Source organism: Pleurodeles waltl, chromosome 5, assembly GCF_031143425.1.
Source record: "Pleurodeles waltl isolate 20211129_DDA chromosome 5, aPleWal1.hap1.20221129, whole genome shotgun sequence".
NCBI lineage: Eukaryota > Metazoa > Chordata > Amphibia > Caudata > Salamandridae > Pleurodeles > Pleurodeles waltl.
Window position 1 is genome coordinate 160,918,601 of NC_090444.1, and position 14,752 is coordinate 160,933,352.

The window sequence follows — 14,752 nt, forward strand, 5'->3', positions numbered from 1 at the left end:
TATGGGAAAGTGAGTGGATGTGTGATTAGCTGTATTGGTTAGTCACTGGGTGTGTCAGGGCCTGCATTGATGAGTAAGTGGGTGTGTGAGTTGCTGCATGGGTGAGTGAGTGGGTGTGTGGGTGCTTGTATGTATGAGTGAGTGGGTGTTTTAGTGACTACATACATAAGTGACAGGCTGTATCAATGACTGTATGGGAGAGTAAGTGGATGTGTGAGTAGCTCTATCAGTAAGTGAGTTGCGGTGTTAGTGTCTTCATGGGTGAGTGACTGGGTGTGGTAATTGTTGTACAGGTGAGTTACTTTGTGTGTAAATGTTTGTATCTGGGAGTGAGTGGCTGTGTCTGTGACTAGATCGCTGAGTGTGACTGCTGAATGGGTCAGTGAGTTGGTATATTAGTGGCTGTGTGGGTATGTTATTTTTGTGTGAATGGTTGTACAGGTGTATGAGTTGGTGTCTGAGTGGCTATATAGGTATGTGAGTGGGTGTGTGAGTAGCTGTTTAAGTGTATGAATAGCCGACTTAGCAATGTATGGGTGAGTTAGTCGTGTTAGTGGCTGTGTGAGTGAGTGTGTGTGTCAGTAGTCTTATGGGTGTATGAACAAGTATGTGAGTAGTTGTTTGTGTGAATGTACAATTGTTTGTATGGGGGTATGAGTGGGTGTCTGAGCTCTTTTGTGGATAATGCAATCAGTGATGTAATTAGTGATATCATTTGAGCTGTCATCAGTGATGTCATCACTGACTGCACTGACCATGTCATGAGTAACGTAATATGTGAGGTCATAAACAGTGCATTATGGGGGAGCAAGTTATAGTTAGCTGAGGTAATAGTAACTGCTGAATTTCAATGGTTTTGTATGTGTGAAATGTGAGCCTAACTATAACGTCCTTTGTTTTTTTCAGTGAATTTCTATGTTTTTTAATTCTATTTCCTAAATATGATGATCCTGTACCCTTTATTTCTTTCAGTGAATTTCTAGGATTTTTTAACATAAAGTAGTTTTCATTAGTATATGTTAATCCAACCGCTGCCATGCCCAGCTGAAGGTTATGCACAGCGGGGTTGGCTGCAAGGCCTGGCTTCATGCCAGGCCCTGCGGCCAACCCCCATAACCACCCAACCCTATGCCGTGCTCAGGGCTGGGATTGGCCGCTGGGCCTGGCCTGCAGCCAGACCCTGCGGCTAACCCCTTAACCACCCAACCCCATGCTGCACACAGCCTTTGGCCGTGCGTGACAGGAGTTGAATGCAGCCTGTCTCACTGGGTGTAGGAATAGGTGTGAGAAGGTGTATCTGGGTGTGAAAGTAGCTGTGAGAGTGTCTGAGTGTGAGAGTGGGTGCATCAGTGTTCTAGTGGTTCTGGGAGTGGGTGCGTCAGTATCTGTGTGGATCTATAACAGGGTGGGTGAGGGTTTCAGTGGGTCTGTGTGTAGGTGTGTGAGATCCTGAATGCATCTGTAAATGGGTGAGTGTGTGTCTGAGTGAGTCTATGATGGGGTGCGTTAGGGTCTGACTTGGGTTGCGAGTGAGTGCATGATGTTGTGAGTGGGTCTGTGAGTGGGTGCGTGAGTGGGTGCAAAAAGGTCTGATTGGGTGTGTGAGTTGGAGAAAGAAAGAAATTGAGGGAGAGAGAGAAATAGTTTTTTTAGGCTTTGATGAATGATATACTTAAATGCGAAATTACTGGAGAATTTGAAAAGAAAAATGTATTTGTCAATTAAAAAGAGTGGGATCACCTTTCATTATGAATCTTAAACTTTTGACATTTAAAAGAAATTAAAGAAGGAAAATGACCACAGACACACCTAGAGTAAAACCCTCAACTTTTAGTGCAATGGTCTGTGACCTTAACCTTCAGGCCATAGGTGACTCCTTATTGTGACGCTTCCAGACATATCTATGTCAGTCAACCCATGCATGTGATTGGAAAGAAACATGAATGTTCCATCACTGGGAAGGTTTAACAGTCAAAACACTAGTACATAAACAAACACACTGCCAAGCCATACTAGGATTTTAACCTTCAGCCTACTGAGTGACAGCACAAGACCTTGACCATTAGCCCAGAAGGGACTCTGTTCCGCTCTGCATCCAAACGTAACTATAACATTTGTACCAAACATCTTGCTAGTCTTACTCTTTGAAATAGTTTTATGGAGAGACCATTTTAATGACAGTCTCTCGCTCTCTCTCTCGCTCTTCCATCCCATTATGGGTTGGAAGAGATGGAGCGTGACAGGACCGTGGGGGGATCCTCAAGGCCCCACGGTCTTAGCTGGCTCCCCGTGTACTACAGCAGGCGGCATTGTTCCCACAAGCAGGGAGCTGCTATTGTGGGAGCAATTTTTTCACCTGTTTCCCTGCACACATATTTGTGTGCAGGGAAACAGATGAAAATGTTACTTTCTGCCACAAGAGCTGTTTGACAGCTCCCGCTGTCATAAAGCAGACTTTGTCTGCTTTGTTTGGTTGGAGCTGTCAGCTCCCACCAAGCAAAAGCAAACAGCCATGTCCTGGGGATGGGCACCATGGGACATAGTGGGAGCCGGCCCCGGGGGGTGGCTGTTCTCAGGGCCGCCATTGGCTCCTCGCAGGGGGGCCTCAAGCCTCTTACCCTGGGAAGGTGGTGGACCCCAGAGTTGTGAGGGGGCCACACAGCCCCCACTTACCATATTACATTGTCCTCGGGTAGGTGGCAGTCTCCAGAGGGCCATGAGGGGACCACGCGCCCCCATACCATATTACATTGGCCATGGGTAGGTGGTGGTCCCTGGGACTGCAGGGGGAAACATGCCCCCCCACATTCACAGCTATCTTTGCCCCAGGGAGGTGGCACTTCCCGGGACTGCAGAGGTGGCATTGCTTGGGGTTGTGGGGGGGCAGGTGGCCCCCTCATTCCTAATTAGTTTAGCCCTAGGAAGGTAGTGTTCCCCGAGGCTTTGGTAAGCCCAGGAAGGGTGTCCCGTGCGCCCCCTTCTTATTTTTTGCAAGTTCCCGGAACTTGGCCCACTTAACCTGGGGGCTTTATGAAAAGGGTGGGAAGCCGCCCGATTCTTTTTTTTAAACAATATTTTTAAAAAATGCTTTTAACCCCTGGCGGGGTCCCTCTGGGACCCCAGTACCACAGCTAAGGGGTCAGGGTGTCAATACCCTGGCCCCTTTTCTTTTTCTTTTACTTTTTTTCAGGAACTCAGCTGAAGCCGAGTCCCAAGATGGCTGCCAACACTTCCTGCTTGAAGTGTTGGCAGCCAATCAGCATGGAGACAGTTGGATCCCCAAAGGATCCACGTCCCTAGATATCTATATTTTTTAAACTCTAATATCTCAGAAACTACTGAACGGATTTACACCAAATCAGAAAAAGCACACTTTCTGGACCAAGAGCTAGCTTTCTACCAAATTTGGTGTAATTCTGTCCAGTTGTAGTTGTGTTCAAAAATGTGAAGAATCCCATTGACTTTAAATGGGGAAAATGTGTTTTGGCCCCCCACTTGACGGAACCTCCTAAAACTTTCAAAACAGCAGCTGAACTGACCATGAAGGTTGATCAAGCAGCCCCAAAGTTATGTAAAAAAAAAAAAAAAAAAAACGCTCCATCTATAGAAAAAAAGTCCTAAAGTCCTAACTGTAACAACCTAGTGGCGACCGCCACAAGGTGATATATATATCTATATACATATATATATATATATATATATATTCACTCAAAAAATGAAAGGTTACAGGGACGTTATAGTTAGGAAATAGAATTTAAAAAAAACATAGAAATTCACTTAAAAAAATAAAGGTTACAGGGACGTTATAGTCAGGCTCAGATTTTAACCATACTAAACCATAGAAATTCACCAGTTATAGTAAGAGCTAGCTCAAGTAACTATAACTCGTGCCCTAAGGTATTTATAACTCGCGCCCCTGCCATGCACAGTTTTTTTGTCAAAAATGTTACTGAAAATATTATATTGATGTTATCAATGATGTTATGAAAGATGGCATGATTGTCATTATTTGTGGGGTGATTTGCAATGCATGGCAAGGGCACATGTTGTAGTTAATTTCTATGGCTTGGTATGGTTAAAATCTGAGCTTGGGTATAACGTCCCTGTAACCTTTGTTGTTTTCAGTGAATGTCTATGTTTTTTTTAGCATATAGTAATTTTAATTACTATATTTTAAACCAAACAGCCCGAAAAAAAAGAAAAAAAACAAGCTTAGGTTGCCGTCCTTGTTTTTAAGAAGCTGCCAGGTAGGCTAGGTCCTGGGGGTATTGACATTTTGAATGAGGGGGAGCCGCCCGGCCCCCTGCAGCCCCAGGTACCACCACCTCCCCGGGGTTTAAAAAAAATATAATGTGAGGGGTCTGCCACCTCCTTGGGGTGCAGGTTTAAATCCAATACAGGGGGTGCCCGGCCTCCTGACAGCCAGGGGACTGCCACCTCCCAAGGGCAAAAGAGAAAATAGATTCAGGGGCCACCTGCCCCCCTGCAGCCCCAGGGACCACCACCTCCCCAGGGCACAAGTTTAAATCCAGTGCCGGGGGCCCGACCCCCTCCCGCAGCCCCAGGGACCGACACCTCCCTGGGGTGAGGCAGAAAATGAATGCAGGTGGGCCACCCAGCCCCTCCCAGCCCCAGGGACTGCCACCTCCCTGGGGTGAAATAGAAAATGGATGAGGGGAAAGGCGACCAGCCCCTTCACAGTCCCTAGGACTACCACCTTCCCATGGTGAAAATGTAGATGTGTGCTGGGGGACACGTATTCCCCCCGCAGCCCTTGTGACCACCACTTCCCTGGGGCTAAAATAGAATAATGAGGTGGTTCCATTTCGAAGCCCCGGGGTGCCATCACCTCCCTGGGGTAATAGTAGTTGGAGGGGGGCTGTACAGACCCACTGGTGAAGCCAATAATGGCCTGGGGGATCACCACACCCAGGGCCGGCTCCTGCAATGTCCTGGGGTGCCCACCCTAGGACGTGGCTATTTGCTTTTGCTTGGTGGAGCTGACAGCTCCCACCAAGCAAAAGCAAACAAAGTCTGCTTTCAGACTCCCGGTGGCAGAAAGCAGAGTTTTCATCTGTTTCCCTGCACGAAAATATGCGTGCAGGGAAACAGATGAAAACATTGCTTCCATAATCAGGGAGCTGCTATTTAGAGCAGCTCTCTGCTTGTGTGAGCAATGCCAGAGCCTGCAGGACGTTGGGAGCCTTCTAGGGCCGTGGGTGCCTTGAGGCTTCTCCTGCGGTCCTGTCCATCTCTCTCTCTCTTCCATCCCATAGTGGGATGGAAGAGAGAGAGAGATTGTCATTGCAGTGGTCTCTCCATGCACTGGCTTTATAGACTTAGGGCCCTATTATGAGTTTGGCGGACTTCTTCTGACAGGGTGGCTGCTGCCTACGCAGTGACCTCCCTGCCAGTGTAACTAAGAGTTTCCTGCCAGGTCGGTGGGCGGAAACCTGAGTTTACACCCGCTGGCCTAGTGGGAAACAGGCTACAGCATTCTATTCTGCTTGTAATCGAGCTGGTGGCAATGCTGTAGCGAGCAGGGTGCACCAGAAGACAGTGAACATTGCGATGGTTTTGGCCAGGGGGGGCCCTGCCAATGCCAAGTGCATGGGGGGTGCAGGGGCCCCCCACACCCGTTCTCCACCAGCCTTTTCATGGCGGTGCTACTGTCGTGAAATAGTTGACGGAGAAGGGGGTCGTAATCCCCAGGGCAGCCCTGCTCCGGGCGGATTAGGACCACCACCAACCTATATCCCGGCAGAGCTGGCAGTTCCTTGGCGGCCTGACTGCCAGGCTCGTAATGTGGCAGTCAGACTGCCGCATTGGCAGTGGTCCAGACCGCCACACTCATAATTTGGCCCTTAGACTAGCAAGATGTTTAGTACAAATTTTATAGCTACATTTGGATGCAGAGGAGAACATAGTCACTTCAGGCCTAATGGTCAAGGTCTTGTGCTATCACTCAGTAGGCTGACAAGCCAAATCCTAGTATTGCTTGGTGGTGTGTTTGTTTATTTACTAGTGTTTTGACTGTTAAACCTTCCTAGTGATGGAACATTCACATTTCTTTCCAATCACATGCACGGGTTGACTGTCATAGGTATGTCTAGAAGCATCACAGTAAGGAGTCACCTATGACCTAAAGGTTAAGGACTCTCACACTGAAAGTTGAGGGCTTTACTTCATGTGTGCCAGTGGTCATTTTCATTCTTTACTTTCTTTTAAACTTCCAAAGTTTTTTTTTATACCCACGTTTATTTCTTTTTGAAATAGGGAACAAAAGATAACAACCTTACAGTGAGTACTATGGAGCACAAGCACATAAAACAGATCTGCACCTGATTCATACATAATCAATCTACGTCCTCCCCACCCCCGGGCAAGTATACTTTTTAGAAGTTCAGTCCACAGTGTGCCCTCCATTTCCCCCAGATCGCCTCATGCTTCTGAGGACAGCCCCGTGCCTTATAAATTGGCTTTTCTACTTGAGAGCACCAGTCCTTCCTGGCTCGCCATTTCATGACAGACGGCATCTCCGGACTTTTCCATTGTTGCACAATGTCTCGTTTGGCCACTAGGAAGGCTAGACCAATGAATATTCTCTCCATTCAAGCCCCTCCCAACTCCTCCAAAAGGCCCAATAATGCTACCTTTTCAGTCAAATCAATCGAGTGCCCCACGGCCACAGAGATCTCCCGTCCCACCCCCTCCCAGAAGGGGCGCACCCTCAGACATTCCCAAGCAAAATGCAGGAGATGTTCCCCAGCTAACTACACCTTGCACATCCCGTAGAGGTCCCAGAATTCATGTGTTGCAAGCACCACAGGGTGAGATGCGTCATGTGAAAAGAGTTTATCTGCACCATCTTCAATCGTGCCGATACTGCTAGCTCTCGGGGTGCGAGGTAGGCCTCCCTCCAATCATCCTCATCCAATTCTCCCACCCAAGTCGCTCTCCTATCACGTAACACGGCAATCCTGTCTGGTGCGTTAGTCAGTAATGAGCTGTAGGTCTGAGTAATGGCACCCTTCTCCAGTCTTCCCATTAGGAGTTTCACTTCAAGAGGGCTGTGGTCAGTGAGGGACATGGTTGGCGGCAGGTGAGTTCCCAGGGTGTGGCGCAACTGAAGGAAGTGGAAAAATTGGGTATTAGCCAATGCATAGTGATCCTTCAGCTGTTGGAAAGACATCAGTCCCTCGGTACTAATCACGCACCCCAGATAAGTAATTCCAATACTGTCCCATTGCTTATGCCCCTCTAACTCAGAGACTTGCCGGAGCCACGTGCCCTGCCATAGGGGGTGTCAGGTTAGTGAGGCGTCACTCCCACCCCGTCAACCACAGAGCCGCCCTCCAGCCCCTCACCGCCACTTGTGCACACTGAGGGGTGGCTCGGGGAACCCGGCCACTGTACAGCAGTCCCAGGAGGCCCTCAAATCCCAAATGCCAGATCTCCAGTCGGTAAGCCGGATCATCCCAACCCCATAAAACCACTCATTAATGGGGACCATCTGGATCACCTATAGTAGATGCATAAATCCGGTATTCCCATCCCGCCCTCGTATGGAGACTTACGCACCGAACTGAAGGCTACCCGATGTCACCTTCCCGCCCATATAAAGGAGGTGAGCTTAGAAGTAAGGGAGCGGAACCAGGCCCGGGGCACTAAGTACGGGAAGTTTGTCAGGATGTACAAGTATCAGGGGAGGCAGATCATCTTAAAAAGAGCAGTGCACCCCAGAGGGTTCAGGGGCAGGCGTCGCCATCTGCCCAGGTCCACAGCCAATGCAGGCACAAGGGGTTTGAAGTTTAATTCCCAGGCCAGCTCTGGGATTGTAGAGAGATGGATTCCCAGATATTTGAAGGCATTGCACTTACTGGGATGGTAGGACACCATTCGTTTTCCCCAGCTTGGCCCCCGCACCTCCACCAATAACGATTTCACCACCGATGCCTCACTATACAGCGTCAGGAGCTCGAGGCATTGGGGTCCGGAATCCTGAGGCCTCCTCAGAAACACCAGGACATCATCTACACACAAGGATAAAGGATCCTCGCAGCTACTCCTCCACAGCCAGCCCACTATAAGCGGGTGCCACCGGAGGAGGTATGCCAGTGGCTCGATGGCCAGGGTGAATAGTAGAGGTGAAAGAAGGCAGCCCTGGTGCGTTCCTTGCTGATCTGGAAGGGGTCCGACAAGATGCAGTTGACCCCCACCTGTGCTGACGGGTCGTGATAGAGGAGGTGGACCATATTTCTGATCTTTGGACCAAAGCTCATGCGAGTTTGTACTTCTTTTGGAAGTTCCATACCAGGGTGTCAAAGGCCTTGTGGAAATCCACTAGGAGGAGTGCCAAGTCACCCTCCAGTCTACCTGTCTGGGAGAGTGCCACTTGAATCCTTCTCAGACAATGACGCGTGCTCCTACCCGGCATGAAGCTGCACTGGTCAGGACAAGGAAAGGCAGCGTGTGGGCCAGTTGTGTAGCCAGTGCTTTAGTGAATACCTTAATGTCCGCATTAATCAAAGAGATGGGTCAGAATGATGAAAATTGGTCATGGGGTAAGTCACTCTTTTGTATAACCACAAAGGTGGCCGAATCAAGTCCGTGGGGGAATGCGCCTCGTTGAGTTGCCATTTTGTAGGCGTTCACAAGGTGGGGGACCAAGCGCCGACGGAACCTCTTGTGGTATTTATGGGAAAGTCACCCAGACCCAGGGTCTTCCCAGTTTGGAGGGCAAATATGGCACATTCTACCTCTTCCTCTGTCAAGGGCAGATCCAGCTCCGCGGCCAAGGATGCTGAAATGGAGGGCAGTGGAATGTCTCTCAGACTGGGATTTTCCTGCTCAACCAGGGGTTGGGGCACTTAGGCATAGAGGTCCTCATAATAGGAGGTGAAGGAGGTGAAGATGTGTGCTATCTCATCCAGGCCCTCCCGAGCAACACCAGCTCGGTCCCTTATGAGGGGTACCACCCGGGCTGAGACATCTTGAGTTGCCAAACAATACAGCAACTTCCCTGCCGTGTCCCCTGACTCATAGACCCTCTGGGTCGAGGCTTGCCAGCACTGCCTGGCCTCTGTGAGTGATACTTGCCGAATCTCTGAGCACCAGCCATTCCTCCATCTCCCTGTCCCAGGTCTGTTGAGCTCAACCTTACAGGTCCGTCGGTTCACCCTCCAGCTTAGTCACCCTCTGCGATTGTTTGGCCTAATCCTATGCTTAAAATCTTGCTAGAAAAACAAACATTTGAGGTGAGCAAATATATATTGTTGCTGGTGTTGCAGGGTGTTCCTTACTGGAGCTGCTCTCCACCTAAACTTGGGAACTACCAAAAGTTTTTAATATAATTTATGCATCACTCTATCCTTGAAACAGATTTGATTTGAGATATATATATAGATATATACTGGAAAATACTTGAAAAAACAAAGGTTACAGAGACGCTATAGTTAGGAAATAGAATAAATAAAAATCCTTAGAAATTCACAAAAAACAAAGGTTACAGTACCTTTATAATCAGGTTTAGATTTTACACACACAAAACCATAGAAATTCAGCCTTTAGCGTTATTTCAAGTAGCTATAACTCATGCCCAAAGGTAACTATAACTCACACCTTCACAATGCACAGTTTTCTTGTTAATATTTTTGCTGCAAATATTACAGTGATATTATCAATGATATAGAAGATGTCATTTATGATATAATATATAAGGTAATTAGCAGTGCATGGCGAGGGCGCAAGTTATAGTTATAGCCCAGCCCCTCTGTTATCTGACTCCATGTCCCTATGCCATTCCTCCTGCCCTCCGTGATCCAATGCACCATGTTTGCCAACACTTTGAACTTGGTAAGAGGGAGACTTTTAAAAAAATACTGCTCTTTTGGGCTTAAAAAAATTTAGATTCTCCTGCCTGAATAGAGTCTGTTAGCATGTATGGTTGGACTGCCACTTCCCTTTCCTTCCAATGCCTCTTCCTTAATGGTCTGTTATATTGCCAAAGACTCTTGTGCCCGTCCTGCATTGTTGGTTTGTTGCCCCTGTCCCCTTTCCCCTGCCCTCCATGGTCCATTGTGCTGCCACTGCCCTTCTGCCTGCCCAGAGAGGTAAACTTGTTGACTCTGCACACTCCTCCCTGCCCTCAATTTTCTGAGTCTGTGCCCCTGACCGCAGCCTCCCCACAGTATTCTAATGAACAACTAGATTGATATTATATATTTATTACAAAAGGGTGGCACACCTGATGTCCTATTGATGTTACCAAAACTGTAATACCTAACACATTTCCTGTAGAAATTATAAAATTGAGAGGGTCTTATTCCCATGGAATTTATAGTTAGTGCTGTAACAAATTAAAATGATATGTTCTGAGTTCTCAAATAGCGATAAAGCAATTTTAAATTAGTTGCTATCTTTGTGGTTTGGAGTCTATGTAGGAGGTGTGATGAGATTTCTATGTAGCGAGAGTTGCCATAGTCATGTCTGGTGGGGATGAGAGTATGTTTCACAGTGTGCACATGGGCAGGGGTAGCCACTTGAAGATCTTACGTAGCATGTGCAGATTGAGGAAACAGGAGGAGGAGATGGTGTTGATCTGTGATTTCATAGTGTGCTTGTTGCCATGATTATTCCAAGGTTTCTGGCATGGCAAAAGAGTGTGTGTGTGTCCTGGCTCTGATGGCTACCAGGAGTCTTTCCATGTGTTGCTGTTGTTGCCAAAGAGCAGTGCTTCTGTCTTGTCTGTGTTCTGCTTTAAGCAGTTGTCCTTTATCCAGTCAGCGATACTTGTCATGCATCTGTGGAACTTGATCCTGGTGGTGGTAGGCTCATCAATGAGTGAGAGGATGAGTTGAGTGTCGTCTTCATAGGATATTATGTTGAGACTGTGAGATGTAATGATGTTGGCCAGCGGGGTCATATATGCGTTGAAGAGCATGTGGATGAGCCTTGGGGGACAATGCAGACAATATCTTTGGGTTAAGAGATGAAAGGTGGTAAACGGACCCTCTGTGTTCTTCTGGAGAGGAAAGACGTGACCCATCTTAGCGAGTCCCCTCGGATGTCAATGTGGTGGAGTATTTCTTCCAGCATGTGGTGGGATACTGTATCGAAGGCTACTGAGAGGTCAAGGAGGATCAGAGCTGCTGTCTCTGCTTGATAGAGGATGGTTTGGATGTCATAGGTGGCTGCGATCAGAGTGGTTTCTGTGCTGTGATTGCTACAGAAGCTGTATTGGAAGGCAATGAGTAGCTGGTTCCGCTCCAGGTGAGTCATGAGTTGCTTGTTGATACTCTTTTCCAGGACCTTGGTTGGGAATGAAAGCAAGGAGACTGGGTAGTAGGTGTTGAGCTTGCTGGGGTTGGCAGAGGGTTTTTTAAGAAGTGGTCTAACTTTTGCGTGTTTTCAGGTGTCTGGAAATGTTGCAGTAATGATTGAGGTGTTGAGCAGGGTAGTCAGCTCTTGACTGATCCTTTGGTTTCCAAGGTTGAAGATGTGGTGTGAACATGGGTCCTGGGTGAAGAGGAGGTTACAGGTGGTCAGTCTGTAGTTCGTGTCAGTTGCAGTAGAGGCGTATCTGTTGCATAAGTCTGTAGGTGTAGGTTGGGGTTTGAAGTTTCTGTATATGATTACAGTCTTGTCATGGAAGAAGTCGGCGAGGTTGTCACACAGCTCTTGTGAAGGTGTGATGTTTACGCTGGCAGAAGGGTTGGAGAATTGCTTAACAATGTTGAAAATGTATTTACTATTGTTGGCACTGGTTTTGATGAGTGCTGCCAGGGCTGTCTTCTTTGTTGCCCTCAGTAGGTGGTGGCAGAGGTTTAGGGAGGTTTTGAAGGCTACCCTGTCTGAGGTGTCGCTGCTAGTGCACCATCTCATCTCCAGCTGTTTGCTGTCATACTTTGCTGTTCTGAGTTCTTGGGTGTACCTGCTGGCCATTTTGGAGGATCATCTCTGATTGTTGCTTTTGATGTGGGCGATACTGTTGGTGCAGTTGGTGATCCAGGGGTTGAAGTTCTTAATTCCCTCTACCAGGTTGGTGGTGGCAGCTGTGTTGGAGGTGCTGAGGGCATCCATCCAGCTGGTCTCTGAAATTTTGCACCATGTGTGGTGGGGGATGCTGGCAACCTTTGGAGTGGTTGTGTGGGGGACAGAGATGGAGGTTAAGATGGAGTCCAGTGTATATCTTGTGGTGTGGATGGGGTTTCTGGTGATCTGGGTCAATGCAAGGCTGTTCATTGTCGTTGGGGTCAACGATGTGGAAGTTGAGATCGCCGAGGAAGGAGTAGTCCCTAGAGTCCAGGGCTAGGGGTGAATGAGGCCTGAAATGGTGTTGCAGAAGCTGGATCATGCACCTGGGGGATGGTATGCAAGAGTGCCCCTGATGGTTGTCCTGTTGTTAGTGTGGAGCTTGAAGTTGAGTTGTTCCACGGGGGTGGTGGGATTGTCGGTGGTGGTGGTGCACTGTATGGTCTCTTTGTGGATGATGGTTATTTCTCCTCCCGGCTTGTTGGGGCGGTCCTGCTGAGTGATTATATGTACGTCGGGGATCGCTGAAGTGATGTCAATGTCAGATGAGGGGTTGAGCCAGGTCTCGGTGAGGAAGATGATCTCAGGTGCGAAGGAGGCGATGAGTTCCCATAACTTGATGGAATGCTTGCACATAGAGTGCCAGTTGAGGAGTAGGTCGTGGAGTCGGTGGGTCGCTTCTGGTGTGGTGTGTCAGGAGGTCAGCATGATGCATTATTGCGTGACTGTGATGCTGATGCAGGAGAAGGTGGATCTGACACAGGAGAAGGGTCTTACCGTATAGTGCGGTGCAGCAGCAGTGTTTGCTGGGTCGGCCAGTGTTCAGGGTGAGGAGCACAGAGGCGTCGTACATGCGGGTGAGCTGGGGGCCAAGGGTTCTGTCACTGGGCGATGTCCGAGCCAGACAGGCACAGATGGGTGCACCTTTGGTTCCCCCTTTGGAACACCATAGGTGCGCCCACTGCACGCTGCTGCTGTGTGGCTGGGGCTGCGCCCTCCATTAATTAGGTCCTGGGAGAAGGGAGGGGCACAGGAATATAATGGGTGGGGCTAGGTGGGAGAATGATGGCAGCGATTGAACGGTGGGAAAAAACAGGTGGTGATTGCACAGGATTGGGCAAGGAATTGAGCAAAAGAAAAGAGGAGCATAAAAATGGGCAAGGGATTGAGCAAAAGAAGAGAAGAGCACAGAATGGATAGAGGTTAGCAAGCGAAACAGAAAAGCATGAGAATCTGCAAAGAAATGAGCAGGAGAGAGTGAGCACACAAAATAGGCATGGAATTAGGCAAAGAGAACAGCACAAGAATGGGCAAAGGAGTTAAGCAAAGGGAAGGACAAAAGCGCGGTTCAACAAGCGCAACAAGAGCTGTGCAGCAGAGTCAGTGAAGCAGTGGTGGGTACGGGCAGCAAGGGATACCTGGGTGAGAGACCTCTTAATGACAACTTAGTGGCACCTATGCCTGTTTTAAGGGTAATGGAGCTGAACCTACACAGTGAAATAGCTTTTAAGTCATCAATGACTTAGGGCACACTTTAAAAAATATATATAGGCCCTGATTACGACTCTAGGTGCTATTTAGAACACCTGCTGAAGAACAATAGCACAGGGTGCGTTATTGCGATTAATAGCACCTATTATGAATTTGTGGGGAATAACGTGGATTTTGGTGTAGTAAACACCAACATCTGCATGATAGGGTATATAACATACTTATTTTCCCTGTTAAATTTTGGCAGGTTTGACCAACTGAAATTTAACAAAGCTTGAAGTGTTTATTGCATTTATTATCGGATACGTTTAATACCTTTCAATTTGTAATTCCGACCCATGCGTAAATAGGAGTTTATGCACGGGTTGGACTTAACCAACTAACTCGTAACTAAGCTGTTAGTGTGCCAGTTCTTTTTATATATTCGGTAGCCTGCCCTGTGGACTTACAAGGCAGACCTTGTGGGTGGCTTAATAATATATAAAATAGGTCTTAATATAAGGGAAAAGTAGTTTCCCTCGCCATGCGTTACCGCTTTGCCTTTAAACTCCAGTCCAAACAGAGGACAGTGGTGCTCTGGCACCCTGGTATTTCTACCATGTAACTGAATGATGTAAGTACTCACTGTAGTCCACATATGACATTTTATCTCTAATGTCATTTATGCATTTTCTGTGACATTTATTGTGGTCTTACACCAAAGGTAAATAGGCCAATTGGGTGTAAACAACTTTACCAATACCATTTTAGGGCCAGAGTAAACATACTGTGTCAATGAACAGCAATGTCACACTGCCCACAGTCCTTATACCACCAAAATGGTGTACAGAAAAAGATGAAAAATCTAGGGTGACCATGCAGAAAAGGTAAATTTGCTACAGCCTGTAAATGTTAATGTATTTTTACCTTAGCAGGCAGTAGAGGACATTGAGTTCATGAGTTTAGAAGTAGTTATATTTGAACACTATAAAATAACTTGGATCCATGCGTACTATGAAGAACTAGATTATACAATTAGGGATGTTTTGCTTGTGCTTCATGCTTTGTGATTCTGACATATTGGGCACATATAAAACATGTATAATAGACAGTCCAGGTTACAACTTTTCTATCTAATTGCTTACTTCGAGCCTGTAAAAACTGTTAAGAATTACCATCCATGTTCTGATCTATCTGGTGGGATAGAAAGCACAGTGGCCTAGAATTCTAGATGGCTCAATGAGCAGAA

At 47.5% G+C, this 14,752-nt stretch overlaps 1 protein-coding gene across 1 annotated transcript in view; it reads left to right on the forward strand.

Moving 5' to 3' along the window:
• HHIPL2 (HHIP like 2) overlaps positions 1–14,752 on the forward strand; it is a 212,794-nt gene that overhangs the window by 56,976 nt on the left and 141,066 nt on the right. The gene's annotated exons all lie outside the window — the stretch shown is intronic.